The sequence below is a fragment of the Felis catus genome, chromosome X, assembly GCF_018350175.1.
Source record: "Felis catus isolate Fca126 chromosome X, F.catus_Fca126_mat1.0, whole genome shotgun sequence".
NCBI classification, from domain to species: domain Eukaryota; kingdom Metazoa; phylum Chordata; class Mammalia; order Carnivora; family Felidae; genus Felis; species Felis catus.
The window spans coordinates 62,468,029-62,478,920 of record NC_058386.1 but is presented as its reverse complement, the minus strand read 5'-3'; the positions used below and the strand labels follow the sequence as shown (position 1 = coordinate 62,478,920).

The following is a 10,892-nucleotide window of genomic DNA, read 5'->3' as shown; positions in this document are numbered from 1 at the left end:
GCATATCATAGTCAAATTCACAAAATTCTCAGGCAAGGAGAGAATCATGAAAGCAGCAAGGGAAAAAAGTCCCTAACCTACAAGGGAAGACAGATCAGGTTTGCAGCAGACCTATCCACAGAAACTTGGCAGGCCAGAAAGGAGTGGCAGGATATATTCAGTGTGCTGAATCAGAAAAATATGAGGCCAAGAATTCTTTATCCAGCAAGGCTGTCATTCAATATAGAAGGAGAGATAAAACGTTTCCCAGACAAACAAAAATTAAGGAGTTTGTGACCACTAAACCAGCCCTGCAAGATTTTAAGGGGGACTCTGAGGGGAGAAAATATATATATATATATATATATATATATATATATATATATACAGATCATATATATATATATATACAGATCAATATATATAATATATATATTATATATATATTATATATATCAAAAGCCACAAAGATTAGAAAGGACCAGAGAACACCACCAGAAACTCCATCTCTACAACCATCATAATGGCAATAAATTCATATCTTTCAGTACTCACTCTAAATGTCAATGGACTCATTGCTCCCATCAAAAGACATAAGGTAAACAGAATGGATAAGAAAACAAGATCCATCTATATGCTGTCTACAAGAGACCCACTTTAGACCCAGGATACCTTCAGATTGAAAATAAGGGGATGGAGAACAATCTATTGTGTTAATGGTCAGCAAAAGAAAGCCGGAGTAGCCATACTCATATCACACAATCCACACTTTAAAATAAAGACTGTATCAAGAGATGCAGAAGGGCATTATATCATAATCAAAGTGTCTATCCACCAAAAAGACCTAACAATTGTAAACATTTATGTGCTAAATGTGGAAGAACCCAAATATATAAATCAATTAATCACAAACATCAAGAAATTCATCGATAGAAATACCATAATAGTAGGAGACTTCAACACCCCACTCACAGCAATGGACAGACCATCTAATAAAAAAACCAACAAGGAAACAATGGCTTTGAATGACACACTGGACCTGATGGACTTAGATACGTTCAGAACATTTCATCCTAAAGCAGCAGAATATACATTCTTCTCCAGTACATTCTGCTCCACATGGAACGTTCTCCAGAATAGACCATATACTGGGACACAAATCGTCACACCTAAGTAAGTACAATAAGATTGAGATCATACCATGCAGATTCAGACCACAATGCTATGAAACTCGAAATCAACCATAAGAAAAAATTTGGAAAGGTAACAAGTACTTGGAGACTGAAGAACATCCTACTAAAGAATGAATGGGCTAACCAAGCAGTTTAAGAAGAAATTAAAAAGTATATGGAAGTCAATGAAAATGATAACAGCACAACCCAAAACCTCTGGGATGAAGCAAAGATGGTCATAAGAGGAAAGTATATAACAATCCAGGCCTTCCTAAAGAAGGAAGAAAGATCTCAGATACACATTCTAACCTTATGCCTTAAGGAATTGGAAAAAGAACAGCAAATAAAACTCAAAACCAGCAGAAGACAGGAAATAATAAAGATTAGAGCAGAAATTAATGCTATCAAAACCAAAAAGGCAGTAAAACAGATCAATGAAACCAGAATCTGGTTCTTTGAAAGAATTAACAAAATTGATAAACCAATAGCCAGTTTGATCAAAAAGGAAAAGGAAAGGACCCAAATAAATAAAATCAAAAATAAAAGAGGAGAGATCACAACCAACACAACAGAAATAAAAACATTAATAAGAGAATATTATGAGTAATTATATGCCAATAAAATGAGTAATCTGGAAGAAATGGACAAATTCCTAGAAACATATACACTACCAAATCTGAAACAGGAAGAAATAGAAAATTTGAACAGACCCATAACCAGTAAGGAAATTTAATTAGTAATCAAAAATCTGCCAGAAAGCAAGAGTCCAGGGCTAGATGGCTTTCCAGGGGAATTCTACCAAGCATTGAAGGAAGAGTTAACACCTATTCTCTTGAAGCTGTTCCAAAAAAATAGAAATGGAAGGAAAACTTCCAAACTCTTTCTATGAAGCCAGCATTACCTTGATTCCAAAACCAAAGACCCCACTAAAAAGGAGAACTATAGACCAATTTCCCTGATGAACATGGATGCAAAAATCCTCAACAAGGTATTAGCCAACTGGATTCAATAATACATTAAAAAAATTATTCACCATGACCAAGTGGGATTTATACCTCGGATGCACGGCTGGTTCAATATCTCCAAATCAATGTGATACATCACATTAATAAAAGAAAGAATAAGAACTACACGATTCTCTCAATAGATGCAGAGAAATCATTTGACAAAATACACCTTTCTTGATAAAAACCCTCAAGAAAGTAGGGATAGAAGGATCATACTACAAGATCATAAAAGCCATATGTGAAAGACCCACCACTAATATCATCCTCAAATGGGAAAAACTGAGAGCTTCCCCCTAAGGGTAACACCACAGAGATGTCCACTCTCACTATCATTATTCAACATAGTCCTAGCCTCAGCAATTGGACAACAAAGTGAAATAAAAGACATCCAAATAGTCAAAGAAGTCAAACTTTTACTTTTCTAAGAGACAGGCTACTCTACATGGAAAACTCAAAGACTCAACCAAAAATGGCTAGAACTGACCTATTCAGCAAAGTCACAGAGTATAAAATCAGTGCACAGAAAACAGTTGCATTTCTATACACCAATAATGAAGCAACAGAAAGAAAAAACAAGCAATTGATCCCATTCACAATTGTGCCAAAACCATAAAATACCTAGGAATAAACCTAACCAAAGTGGTGAAAAATCTATACACTGAAAACTATAGAAACCTCATGAAAGAAATTGTAGAAGACACAAAAAATGGAAAAATATTCCATTCTCATGGATTGGAATAACAAATATTGTTAAAATGTTAATAGTACCCAAAGCAATCTACATATTCAATGCAATCCCTATCAAAATAACACCAGCATTCTTCACAGAGGTAGAATAAACAATCCTAAAATTTGTATGGAACCAGAAAAAAGACTGCATAGCTAATATAATGTTGAAAAAGAAAACCAATGCTGGAGGCCTCACAATTCCAGACTTCAAGCTGTATTATGAAAGTGTAATCATTATGACAGTATGTTATTGGCACAAAAACAGACATGCATATCAATGGAACAGAATAGAAAACCCAGAAATAAACCCACAAACATAAGGCCAACTAATCTTAGACAAAGCAGGAAAGAATATCCAATGGAATAAAGACAGTCTCTTCAGCAAACGGTGTTGAAAAAACTGGATACGCAGAAAAATGAACCTGAACCACGTTCTTATACCATACACAAAAATAAACTCAAAATGGATTAAAGACCTAAAAGTAAGACAGGAAGCCATTAACGTCCTAGAAGAGAAAGCAGAAAAACACCTCTTTGACTTTGGCAGCAGCAATTATTTATTCAACACGTCTCTGGAGGCAAGGAAAACAAAAGCAAAAATGAACTATTGGGACCTCATGAAGATAAAAATCTGCACGGTGAAGGAAACAATCAATAAAACTAAAATGCAACTGACGGAATGGAAGAAGATATTTGCAAATGACATATCAGATAAAGAGTTAGTATCCAAAATCTATAAAGAAGTTATCAAACTCAACACCCAAAAAACAAATCATCCAGTGAAGAAATGGGCAAATATACATGAATAGACACTTTTCCAAAGAAGTCATCCAGATGGCTAACATACACATGAAGAGAGTCTCAACATCAGTCATCATCAGGGAAATACAAATCAAAACCACAATGAGATACCACTTTACACCTGTAAGAATGGCTAACATTAACAACTCAGGCAATGACAGATGTTGACGAGGATGCAGAGAAAGAGGAACCCTTTTGCCTTGCTGGTGGGAATGCAAACTGATGTAGCCACTCTGGAAAACAGTATGGAGGTTCCTCAAAAAATTGAAAGGAGAACTACCCTACAACCCAGAAATTGCACTACTATTTATCCAAAGGATACAGGTGTGCTGTTTTGAAGCAGCACATGTACCCCAATATTTATAGCAGCACTATCAGCAATGGCCAAAGTATGGAAAGAACCCAAGTGTCCATTGACAGATGACTGGATAAAGATGTGATATATACATATACATATGATTATATATTATATAATTATATATATTATATAAATTATACATTATACATTATCATTATATTAATTATAATTATAATGTATTATATATTATATATAATGTATTATATATTATATAAAATTATAACTTATTATAATTATATTAATATTATAAATTATATATATTATAAATATATATTATATATTATACATATAAGAAGATGTGATAGATATATATATATATATATATGTAATGGAATATTACTGGGTAATCAAAAAGAATGAAATCCTGCCATTTGGAACAACATGGATGGAACTAAAGTTTATTATGCTAAATGAAATTAGTCAGAGAAAGACAAATATCATATGAATTCATGAATATATGGAATTTAAGGTACAAAACATGAACATAAAGGAAGGGAAGCAAAAACAACATAAATACAGGGAGGAGGACAAAACACAGGAGACTCTTAAATATAGAAAACAAACTCAGGATTCCTGGAGGGGTCTTGGGTGGGGGGATGGGGTAAATGGGTAATGGGTATTAAGGAGGACACTCATTGGGATGAGTACACCAGGGCTCATCACAACAATTAAGGTGCCCTCCTTAGTGCCCATTGCCCATTTAGCCCATATCCCTCCCGCCTCCATCCATCAACTCTCAGTTTGTTCTCTATAGTTAAGAGTCTCATGGTTGCTTCCTTCTGTCTCTTTTTTCCCTTCCCCTATGTTCATATGTTTTGGTACTTAAGTTCCACACATGAGTGAAGTCATATGGTATTTGTCTTTGGCTTACTTTGCTGAGCATAGTACACTCTAGCTCCCTCCATGTCATTGCAAATGGCAAGATTTCTTTTTGATGGCTGAGTGATTATATATATATATATATATATATATATATATATATATATATATATATTCTTTCTCCATTCATCAGTTGATGGACATTTGGGCTCTTTCCATACTTTTGTTATTGTTTGTAGTGCTGCTATAAACATTGGGGTGCACACACCCCTTCAAATCAGCATTTTTTATCCTATGGATAAATAACTAGTTATGCAATTGCTGGGTTGTAGGGAGGCTCTATTTTAAATTTTTGAGGAACCACCATACTGTTTTCCAAAGAGGTTGCAGCAGTTTGCATTCCCACCAACAGTGCAAAAGAGTTCCTCTTTCTCCACATCCTTGCCAACATCTGGTGTTTCCTGAGTTGTTAATTTTAGCTATTCTGACAGACATGAGGTGGTATCTCATTGTGGTTTTGATTTGTATTTCTCTGATGATGAGTGATGTTGAGCATCTTTTCATGTGTATGTTAGCCATCTGGGTGACTTCTTTGGAAAAGTGTCCATTCATGTCTCTTGCCCATTTATTCACTGGATTATTTGTTTTTTGGGGTGTTGAGTTTTATAAGTTCTTTATAGATTTTGGACACTAACCATTTATCATATATGTCATTTCATAGGCTGTCTTTTAGTCGTGTTGATAGTTTCCTTTGCTGTACAGAATATTTTTATCTTGATGAAATCCAAATAGTTCATTTTTGCTTTTGTTTCCCTTGACTCTGGCAACATATCTAGTAAGAAGTTGCTACAGTCAAGGTCAGAGATGTTGGTGCCTATGTTCTCTAGGATTTGGATGGTTTCCTGTCTCACATTTAGGTATTTCATCCATTTTGAATTTATTTTGGTGTATGGTGGAAGAAAGTGGTCCAGTTTCATTTTTCTGCATTTTTTAAAGGTTTCATTTTAACATTTATTGCACATTCATTGTAGGAAACTGCCAAGCCTCAAAAATACAAAGCTTTGCAGCACACAACTTCACTGTCAAGGGCTATGGAGATATACCAACTATGAAAACAATTTCATGGAAACAGATGGGAAAGATCAGTAACTTGGGTGAGAGAAAGATGGCACTGGAGAGTTTGGGATGGATGGGTATTTCAGGATAAGCACGGGTTCAGGAGTGTGAAAACACATTCTACGTGAAAATCTCCTATCCTCTAACCCCCATGCCTTTAATGGTGTTTTTACCTCTATCTCCTCTATTTATAGTTTTCTGTCTTCATACTTTCAGTTTATTCAACACCCTTGCCTATACTTCACCCATTTTTCTGCCCAGTACAACTTTTCTGGGGAGCATTTTAGCAAAGGTACTTCAAAAGCATTAAAAGTCCAAATGATCCAATAGTTTTACTCATAGGAATTTATACTAAAGAAACATGGATGCTTTCAAAATCTTAAGTTACTTTAAGTATTATTTATATTTGCATAAAAACTTACAAGTGTGACAGTAGGGAGCTATTGGATAAATTTAAAATCATCCATTAGAAGAAATTATTAAACCACTAAAGTTTTTTTTCAAGGAACATTTAATAACAAGGTAGATAACGTACACTTGTCTAACGTAATACTTTTAGATCACTGAAGCTAAAGCAAAACATCCTGTTCATTGGGTGAAAACAGCCTGCTTAATGTGTGTGCACTGCAGTGAAATTTTAAAAAATACTGTAATTATAATTTCAGAATTTCAGAACTCGAGTGCCAATGTTTTCTTTTTCATATGGAAAAAGAAAATGCTTTTGAAAATCATTTGAAGCTTGGACGAAAATTCCATAGCTATATTCTTAGGATCGCCCTGTAGTCTTTTTTTTTTTATATGAAATTTATTGACAAATTGGTTTCCATACAACACCCAGTGCTCATCCCAAAAGGTGCCCTCCTCAATACCCATCACCCACCCTCTCCTCCCTCCCACCCCCCATCAACCATTCACAATTGCACCAAGAAGCATAAAATACCTAGGAATAAATCTAACCAAAGATGTAAAGGATCTGTATGCTGAAAACTATAGAAAGCTTATGAAGGAAATTGAAGAAGATTTAAAGAAATGGAAAGACATTCCCTGCTCATGGATTGGAAGAATAAATATTGTCAAAATGTCAATACTACCCAAAGCCATCTACACATTCAATGCAATCCCAATCAAAATTGCACCAGCATTCTTCTCGAAACTAGAACAAGCAATCCTAAAATTCATATGGAACCACAAAAGGCCCCGAATAGCCAAAGTAATTTTGAAGAAGAAGACCAAAGCAGGAGGCATCACAATCCCAGACTTTAGCCTCTACTACAAAGCTGTCATCATCAAGACAGCATGGTATTGGCACCCTGTAGTCTTAATGATACCGATGACACAAGGAAAGCTTCAATCCAACCATTTAGAAAAGACATTCCAGCTGCATGATCTCATCAACCAGGAGAATGTTGGTGGCAATCACAGTTCAGGAATGAAGAATCTGTTTCTTTACACAATAGTTATCCCATATGTCTATTTCAGCTGCTACCATTGGCTTACTTGTGTTCAAGTCCACATCCACAAGTTGACCTGATTCTTACTGTTCTGCTTGAACTTTAACTAGTGTTTCCTGAAGGTCAAAACCAGAGTTCTGAGCAAGAACCTTGGGAATAATGAGCAATACATCAGCAAGTGCTTGCACTCCAAGTTGGACCCTGCCCTTTACACTGGGATTATATTTAATCAAGGATTCTGCCACTGCTACTTCCGTTGCACCAGCATCTAGAACTACACAGCCATCATGAGTAACATTTTTAACAGCCCTCAAACCATCTCTTTTGCATCTTTGATTTGAATGATGTATGCTTTTTTGGTCCTTTGACTAATAATGTGACAGAGCGAGGATTGTTACATTTCTCAATAAAGGTGAATTTCTCTTTTCACAATGTAAACTCATAGACAAGCTTGAATGTCCCAAACAATCAGGATTTAGGTCAACAAAAGAATTTTTAGAGCTACTCCACCACAAGCAAAAATCAGCCTTTCCGTATTTCTTGTTTTAGCTCTACACAGAGCTACTATGCCTTGTTTTGCAAGAGCATCTAAGGATAAGGGGTCAATTCCTTTTTGACTATTAACAACAAATTCCTTATCTGAATCACCACAAACTTTATTTTTCAGTTCTAGCATTTTTTTAACTCTATCTTCAATGAGTTTTCTTTCTGCTTTTACGAGTTTTTCTCTCTCTTCTGTACTCTTGTAAAAAACCCACAATTCACTTCTGTTTTTCATATTTTAATGGCACATTGCATGAGGATGTATGCATCTTCTACTCTTTTTTTTTCATATCAGATTGCCGTGCCGTGTGGTCCAAAGCAAGACCTCTGATTAAGCTTGTATTAGTTTCAGATTTATGTTTCATCTCCATGATCTCAACCATGAAGAGGACAATAGATTCATCTTGTTTTTTAATGGACAAAATGGAACCCATCACAGCCTCTGTTAAGATATCAGCAAGTTCAGCATGCATTTTAGTACGTAGAGATGTTCTGGCCACATTTAGAAGTGTTCTATGTCCATTTCTTTGCTTACTTTGACTAGTTCCAAAAACTGAAGTGCCCTTTCCAGTGCATCTTCAAATTCTTCTGTTATTATTCTAAGATGAAGACCTTCAGAAATGTAGAGATCTGCTTGTTTCAGTAGTTCTCCAATGATTAGGACATTGAATGTTATGTCACCAGTTATGTCCTCCTGGGCTATTGCTACTTTGGCTATTAAAGAGGCTGCTGTGTGTCGAATTTGCATTTCATAAAGCAGCACATCGCCATCTTTAGTAAGCTTGATGTCTCCAGCACCAGAAACAAGCATCTTCATGGTGCCCTTAGTCTTCAAGTTGGTCCTCAGCTCGTAGTGCAGCCCCCGGGGTTGTGCTACTGTTGACTGCCAGTGCCGCCTGAGCTCTGGCCACCTCGGCCTTGGGGTTCAGAGTCTTCACCGCCGCCATAGCTAACCAGCACAAGAAGAAGAGAATACCCAGTGTGTGGCGTGCAAGCTGGCTCAGCCCATTTTTTCTGCATGTTGCTGTCCAATTTTCCCAGAACCATTTGTTGAAGAGACTGTCTTTTTTCCCCATTGGATATTCTTTCCTGCTTTGTCAAAAATTAGTTGACCGTATAGTTGTTGGCCCATTTCTGGGTTTTCTATTCTGTTCCATTGATCTATGTTTGTTTTTGTGCCAGTACCATACTGTCTTGATGACTGTAACTTTATAATATAGTTTGAAGTCCCAAATCATGATGCTTCCAGCTTTAGTTTTCTTTTTCAGATTTATTTGTCTATTAAGGGTCTTTTGTGGTTCCATAAAAAGTTTAGGATGGTTTGTTCTAGCTCTGGGAAAAATGCTGGTGGTAATTTGATAGGGATTTGATTAAATGTGTAGCTTGCTCTAGGTAATATTGACATTTTAACAATATTTGTCTTCCAATCATTGAGTATGGAATGTTTTTACATTTCATTGTGCCATCATCAATTAGTGCCATTGTGCCATTCTTTCATTAGTGTTCTGTAGTTTTCAGAATATAGATCTTTTACCACATTGGTTAGGTTTATTCCTAGGTATCATTGTTTTTGGTGCAATTACAAATGGGATCTATTCCTTGATTTCTTTTTCTGCTGCTTCATTATTAGTGTCTAGAAAAGGCAACAGGTTTTGGTACACTGATTTTTCTCAATTTGTGTATCAGTTCTAGTAATTTTTTGGTGGAGTCTTTTGGGTTTTCAACATGTCATGTCACTCATGTCATGTGGGAGTGATGGGAATGTGACTTCTTCCTTGACAATTGGGATGCCTTTTATTTCTTTTTGTTGTCTGATTGCTGAGGTTAGGGTTTCCAGTACTGTATTAAATAACAATGCTGAGGGTGGACATCCCTGTCTTGTTCCTGACCTTAGGGGAAAAGTTCTCAGTTTTTCCCCATTGAGGATGATATTAGCTGTGGGTCTTTCATATATTGCCTTTATGATGATGAGGTATGTTCCATCTATCCTCACATTGCTGAAGGTTTTTATGAAGAATGGAGGCTGTACTTTGCCAAATGCTTTTTCTGCATCTATTGAGAAGATATGTTTTTTTTCCCTTTCTTTTATTAATATGGTGCATCGTGTTGACTGACTCATGAATATTGAAGCACCCCTGCAGCCCAGGAATAAATCCCATTAGATTGTGTGGAATAATTAAAAAAATTTTTTTAATGTTTATTTTTGAGAGAGAGAGGCAGAACACAAGTTGGGGAGGGACAGAGAGAGAGGGGGAGACACAGAATCCGAAGCAGGTTCCAGGCTCCAAGCTGCCAGCACAGAGCCCGACGCGGGGCTTGAACCCACGAACTGTGAGATCATGACCTGAGCTGAAGTCGAAGCCCAACCGACTGTAATAGTTCTTTTAAAGTACTGTTGGATTCAATTTGCTAGTATCGTATTAAGAATTCTTGAATCATTGCTCATCATGGATACTAACCCTTTATCAGATATGTCATTTGCAAATATCTTCTCCCATTCCATCGGTTGCCTTTTAGTTTTGTTGATTGTTTCCTTCACTGTGCAGAAGCTTTTTATCTTGATGAGGTCCCAATAGTTTATTTTTGCTTTTGTTTACCTTGTCTCTGGAGACATGTCCACTAATGAGTTGTTGTGATTGAGGTGAAAGAGGTTGTTGATCATTTTCTCCTCTAGGATTTTGATGGTTTCCTGTTACATTTAGGTCTTTCATCCATTTTGAGTTTATTTTTGTGTATGGTGTAAGAAAGTGGCCCAGGTTAATTCTTCTACATGTCTGTCCAATTTTCCCAACTGGAGTTTTATTTGTTGGGAGATTATTGATTACTGATTGAATTTCTTTTCTGTTTATGAATCTGTTCATATTTTCTATTCCTTCTGAGCAATGTCTCTTCTTGTATCCACAGCTTCTGTCAGATC

The 10,892-nt window shown here is 36.1% G+C and overlaps 1 pseudogene; it reads right to left on the bottom strand.

Annotated features, from left to right (window-relative positions):
- Positions 1-7,341: 7,341 nt before the first annotated feature.
- On the bottom strand, positions 7,342-8,922 carry LOC101086292 (annotated as a pseudogene).
- Positions 8,923-10,892: the final 1,970 nt, after the last annotated feature.